Consider the following 6,000-nt stretch of genomic DNA (forward strand, 5'->3'; position numbering starts at 1 on the left):
TTATAGCACATATTCGTGATTCTCAATCTGTTAGAAAGAGCAGCCTATACAAATGAATTTAAGTGCTTTTTCATTAGTATAAATAAAACGTTAAGTAGTATGAGGAATTGCTGTAAATACTGTAGGCTAAAGTACTTTCAGTAATCTTTTTCTTGAACGATGGTGGCAGTTAAAAGAACATTTCAATACGTGTTCTTGATAATGAGAACATAAACCTGAAGAAGTAAAATCTTTTCACTTGGAAGGCACGTGACATCCACAGTTAGAAGGTAGAATCATAAAATAGATTTCTCCTCCCTATTTGATGCCTGCAGGGTCAATGCATTGTATATGAAGAAGTTTTTTGTTTGTTTGTGACGGACGTACCCTAGGGTGTCTTCAAGCTGCAATTCCACCCCGTCTGAGCAAACCAAAATAAGCACGTGCCTGGTGCCTGGTGTGTGCACAGTGAGGCCTCAGGACGCGAACAGTGGCCCTTTCCACCTGGGTACTGCATTGCAGAGTAGAGTACTACTTGTGCTCCATCTGGGGTTGAGAAAATGCTGCTCTAACATTTCACATCTGCTCTCTGCCCGTGCTTGACTCTTGGCCAACATTACACCAAGGTTCTTTCTTCTCTTCTTGTAACATCATCACCACAATCAATTCCTAGGCCTTATCAGGGCCTCATATGACCTCAAGCTACTTATTCTCCTTTCATTAGTGAGTTAGAACTATATGAAACTCCTTCCTCCAGAAAGCCAAGCATTCTCCTGACTCAGGGCACTCACATTTGGAGTCCTCTGACTACAACACTCTTCCCTCAGATACCTCCATGGCTCATTCCTTCATTTTATTTGAATCTCACTTTCAAGGTCATCTCAAAGGTAACTTCCTTGATTGTCTTCTCTATAATATCAGACCCCATCAGCCTACTCTACTCTGCATGGTAGAGACCATTATTTTAAAAAAATCTATTTCTTTTTCCTGAAGAAGTAGAGATGACACTTACACCATGCAACCCCACCCATTGCAGCTGGTGATCTTTTATTAAATACTCTCCCATGGAAAGTGAATGAAGTAGTGCATACTCTTTTCATGTTAGTTCCATAGGTTCTGCATATGCCTTCTGATATCATATAAATGTCTCCCCAAAATTCATGTGTTATGATTTGGTTCTGGCAGGATTAAGAGGGTGAAAACTTAATCCAATGATGGTGTTAGAAGGTGTTGTCTTTGGGAGGAGATTAGGAAGAAGTCATTAGGGTGGCGCCCCTATGATGCCCTCCTAATGGATTGTTAAGGAGAAAGAATGAGACCAGAAAAGAGACACACAGACCCAGCAGGAGTGCACCTGCTCTCCTCCATGTTGTGATGCAGCCAGGAGGCCTTTGCCAGATGTAGTTCCTGAAAATCAGCTCTTCCATTCATGAGTTGAATAAACCTTTGTTCTTGCAGATCACCCATTTTCTGTTAGCTTGTCAAAGCTCAGTGGCTACCCAGTCACAATGATGAAGCTAGAAACCCAGCCCTCAGGAATTCTGGAGGAACATGGTAGAAGAAAAGTTGGCTCATGACTGGCCACATGGAGCACAGTTGTCCACCAGCCTAGAATACTCATCTCAAACAGCTAAGTGCGAGGGGAACAAACTGACAAAATTCTTGGTCCTGCCACATTAGTACGGCAGTAGTGCAATGCTCAGACATGCTCACAGCCATGTGGAAGATCAAGATTTGGTTCCTGGGTTGACCTATACACACCACCCCTGACCCTAACTGGCTGAAAGGCTTGTGGGAGCTTGGGGGAAAGAATGGTGTGGATGCTGTTGAGGGTTCTTGTCTTTTTCTCTCTCTCTCTCTTTCTGTCATGAAAATAATTAAATAAATAAACTTTACAAAACAATTTAAGCCACTGAGCTTGTATTAGATTTCTTTATTACAGTAGCTTGGTCATATTTTAATGTTCCTACATTTCTTCTCATAAATATTATCACTAATTGCATTATCTTATATATGTGTCTTTTGTTGTTCTGTTGTTTTTGTGTGCTTATTGTTTGTTTTCCTCACTGACATGTTGCTGCATGAGGGGAGAGACTGTGTTGTTCCTTGTTCTGTCTCTGCATGTAGAACAGTGCCCAGCTTGTAGCAGGCACTCAGAAAACCTGGGTAAATGCCATGGGTGTATGAATGAACATTGAATCAATTATACCTTCACCTGGAGATCAGATTCCAGACCTGCTGGCCCTGTCTCCTCTGTGCTTCCATCCTCCCAGTGCATGCATATGTACTTTACTGATGCCTGGGCTGAGTCAGCACAAGTTGGTTGTAGGACCACAGGCAGCAAGCAGCCCTGTAGCCTCCTCTGGTGCATACAGCTGAGCTCTACAGAAATGCAGTTCAGCAACTTGGCTTTCAGGGGGTGTACACCTCTGTCAGGTACCTTTACACTAACGGCCATTTCAGAAAGTAGACAGCTTGGCAAAGCAAAAGGAATTGAGCCCTGCAAAGAACTCATCTCCAAGATTAAATCTTTGAAGATCCTCAGATAGCCATTATTACTCTGGCTCCCTTCCAACTGAGAGAGTCAGCGAAATGATCAGTGTCTTATCTCCCAGGTAAAGGAGGATACTCAAAGCCCATTTCTTTTTGAGTGTATAAAATAAAAAATTCTACTGAGTGGTTACTTCCTGTGTTTGGCAGTTATAAGATAGGCAGTACTTTTGGAACTGAGGAGGATTTGGCAATAGCAAGTTTTCACATGCTAAAAGAGCTCATCAGCTTCTTCTGACATGATTATTCAATGGGTTTAAATGCTGCATTTAAGAAAATATAATTTATGGAATGTTGATTAAATATACATTGTATTTCACTTCCAGGGATAGCCCAGTTTCCAGGGTAATTTAAAACCACTGTTAGCTAATAGACTAGAAATGCCGAAGAGCTTCTTCTGCAATTTTATCTTTTGATTAATTGACTTGATAAATTAAACCATTTCAACATGCACACATACAAATTAATTGTATTTTAACTTACATTAAATCACTAGGTAATCTTCTCTTGTGATCAGGAGTTGGACATTGTGTTTCTAATTATTTCATTAGTCTTTTACTCCTTCTTTTTTCTACATAGATTGTAAGTTCCCTGAAAGCAAATTTTGGGGTTAATATTTTCCTTGTTTTAAACAATGAGCTTAGCACAGTGCTATAAACACAGCATGCTCTCAACAAACACTTGGTTAAATAATTTTTGTAAAGAATTATTTTATTTAATTTTATTCATTGTCATTATTTTATTTTATTTTATTTTATTTTAATTTAATTTTATTTTATTGAAGTTGACCATAGAAGGACAGAGAGAGAAGAAAAGTGAGAAAGCAAGCTCCCAGGTTCAAGACTAAACCACGGTCACCCATGTAGGAGTCCAGCTGCCATCCCCTTGGTTAAATTATTACATTTAGAAGTTAATTTGTTCTTGCAATATAACTTTAAGAAGGTCTGAATTCTGTACAAGTTTTAGTAGACTCTAAGTAATTAACATGGACCCACAGATTGAAGACTCAAATTGAATTGATCTGTTCTGACAGAACCATGCAGTGGCCATGATTTTCAATTTTATCTAAATCAAAAGACTGAAAATTTCACCAGAAATTTAACATTTAGCTTCTCTCATAGCACGATGTTTTGTAAGGGATCATTTAAAAGTCCATGAAAATTATGCATTATTTAAAAAACTAGAGATTTCAATTTTTTTGCACCAAAATAAAGTTATACTGTAACTCCATTTTCCATGAACTTTTTGAAATCCCTTCATATTTCTTCAGAATGCTCACAAATTCTGCCAGTATTTCCTTTAGATTCAAACCTGCAGAACCCTTGCCCTAAACTCTTTGCTTTGGGGACCCAATCTGTAGAGCTTTGGAGCATCTTCCTCAAAGTTGGTGTCGTCCACACAAGGTGCTCTAAATCCAGATTCAAACCCTAATGAGCCCTGGTTTCCTTTTCTCCCATTTGAGGTACCCTCTAGTCCTTTCTTCTACATGTGATGCTGGCTAGATAGCACACACACACACACAAAAAATGCCAGGATTCATGTCTAAGTAGTTATATTGGGTCCCATATCTGGGAACTTCTCCCAGGAGAATATTCTAGCAAGTGGGTCATTCTCTTTCACAGATGAGATTTTATTTACAGAACTGTGCAGTATTTGACTGCAAGAAAGATGTTGGCACACTGGTTTTAGGTGGCACTTACATGGGAAATAAAAGGAGTTTGGTGTTCTGAGCCACCAATGATTCATCTTTGACCATTGGGCTTTCCCTGCATCTGAGAACCTTGCATCAACTCCGGTATATTTAAGTTCTGGGAGTAGTTCTGTCTCTGGCCTTTAGAACCAGAGGAAGATGAGGGCGGCAGCAAACTTCTTTTACCCCATCCACCCCTACCACTGGCACTATACTGTAGTATCTTTACTCTGTGGTGGTTGTGCTTCGATTCTCTGAGGGGTTTCAAGACAGCTGCTTTTTTTGTTTGTTTGTTTTTTGCTATAGGGCGCATGTGCTCACCAGACAGAGAAAGAGAGACAGAAAGCAAGAAATCAACCCCCCCACAGGGGGGATGGCCACACCGCAATCCCTTCTCCTCCATTCTCCTCTCAGGATCTTGGGTACACACACACACACGCCCGGTGTGAGTTTTTTGTTTTTTGGGTTTTTTTGGGGGGAGAGGTTTTCACTATAGGGAGCGTGCTCACCAGACAGACAGAGAGAGACAGAGAGACAGAAAGTGAGAAATCACCCCCCAGGGAGGATGGTCATGCCGCAATCCCTTCTCCTCCATTCTCCTCTCGGGATCTTGGGCGCACATGCACACACGACTGGCGTGAGTTTTAAGCCACGGGTCTGGAGTGTGAACTGCAGTCGACTACATGGGAGTCCAGCGACATAGCCATTACGCTAACTGCTGGTCCCAAGACAGCTGCTTCTTAATGGCTATGAGTCTTTCCGATCAGTGCATTTTCTTGCCTGAAAGTAATGAAGTAATGTTCTCCTCTCCCAGGTAGAGCAGCCTTCAGCCCACTGGATGTGTTAGCCGGAACTGCTGGAACAAATCAGCACAAACTTGGTGCCATCAGGCAGCACACATGTATCCCCCCCAGTTATAGGGATGGGAAATCCAGAACCAGTTTTACTTTGGTGACATCAAGGTGTCAGCAGGTCCATGCTACCTACAGAAGCTCTAGGGAAAATGTGTCATTCCTTGGCTCCCCCTGCTGCCGGGACTCCTGTGTTTGTGGCTACATTGTCCCGTCCTTGCCTCTATGGATACTGGGCCACGTTGGTCTCGAACTCCTTCTGCCTTCTCCAACATGAGCACTTGCGATTGCATTTAGGGCTCACCTGCATAATATTGGATAATATTTCCATTTGGGGATGCAGAACTTAAGCATACTTACAAAGTTAATTTTGCTAAATATGATACCATACCAGGGATTAGGAGCTTGATCTGTCTGGGGACAATTGTTCAGTCTACCCCACCCAACGAGAGATGGACGTGTCATAAGCAGATATGCCACTGGTTTCGTACCACTTGTCCATCCTCCCCATTGATGGTGGTGGGTGGAAATCAGAGGTTTGGTCAATGTGCAAAGAGATCACATTCAGAGAGTGCAGTGATATCTGCCTGAGGTGTTCAAGAGAAGATATTGCTGTAAAGCATGTTGCTTATGCTGTCACGTTATTTATTTAATTATCAGAGGCTGTGTACCCTCTCTAGAGACACAAGAGAGGGAAGAAGAGAGCATCCCCAATGAGAAGTGGTAACTGCAATCCCTTCTCCTCCATTTCTCTATCTTGTCATGATTTAGAGCATACATACATACACACCTACTCAGTATATTTTTCAAGCCACTAAGGCTGGGATGTGAACCATAGTTAACCATGTGGGATCTGACTCCCTTAATCACTAGGCTAGAGGGTTGGCCTAATGCAATAGAACTCCAAATAGTAAAATAAAATTAAAAAAA

Source organism: Tupaia chinensis, unplaced genomic scaffold (assembly GCF_000334495.1).
Source record: "Tupaia chinensis unplaced genomic scaffold, TupChi_1.0 Scaffold000070_1, whole genome shotgun sequence".
Classification (NCBI taxonomy): Eukaryota; Metazoa; Chordata; class Mammalia; order Scandentia; family Tupaiidae; genus Tupaia; species Tupaia belangeri.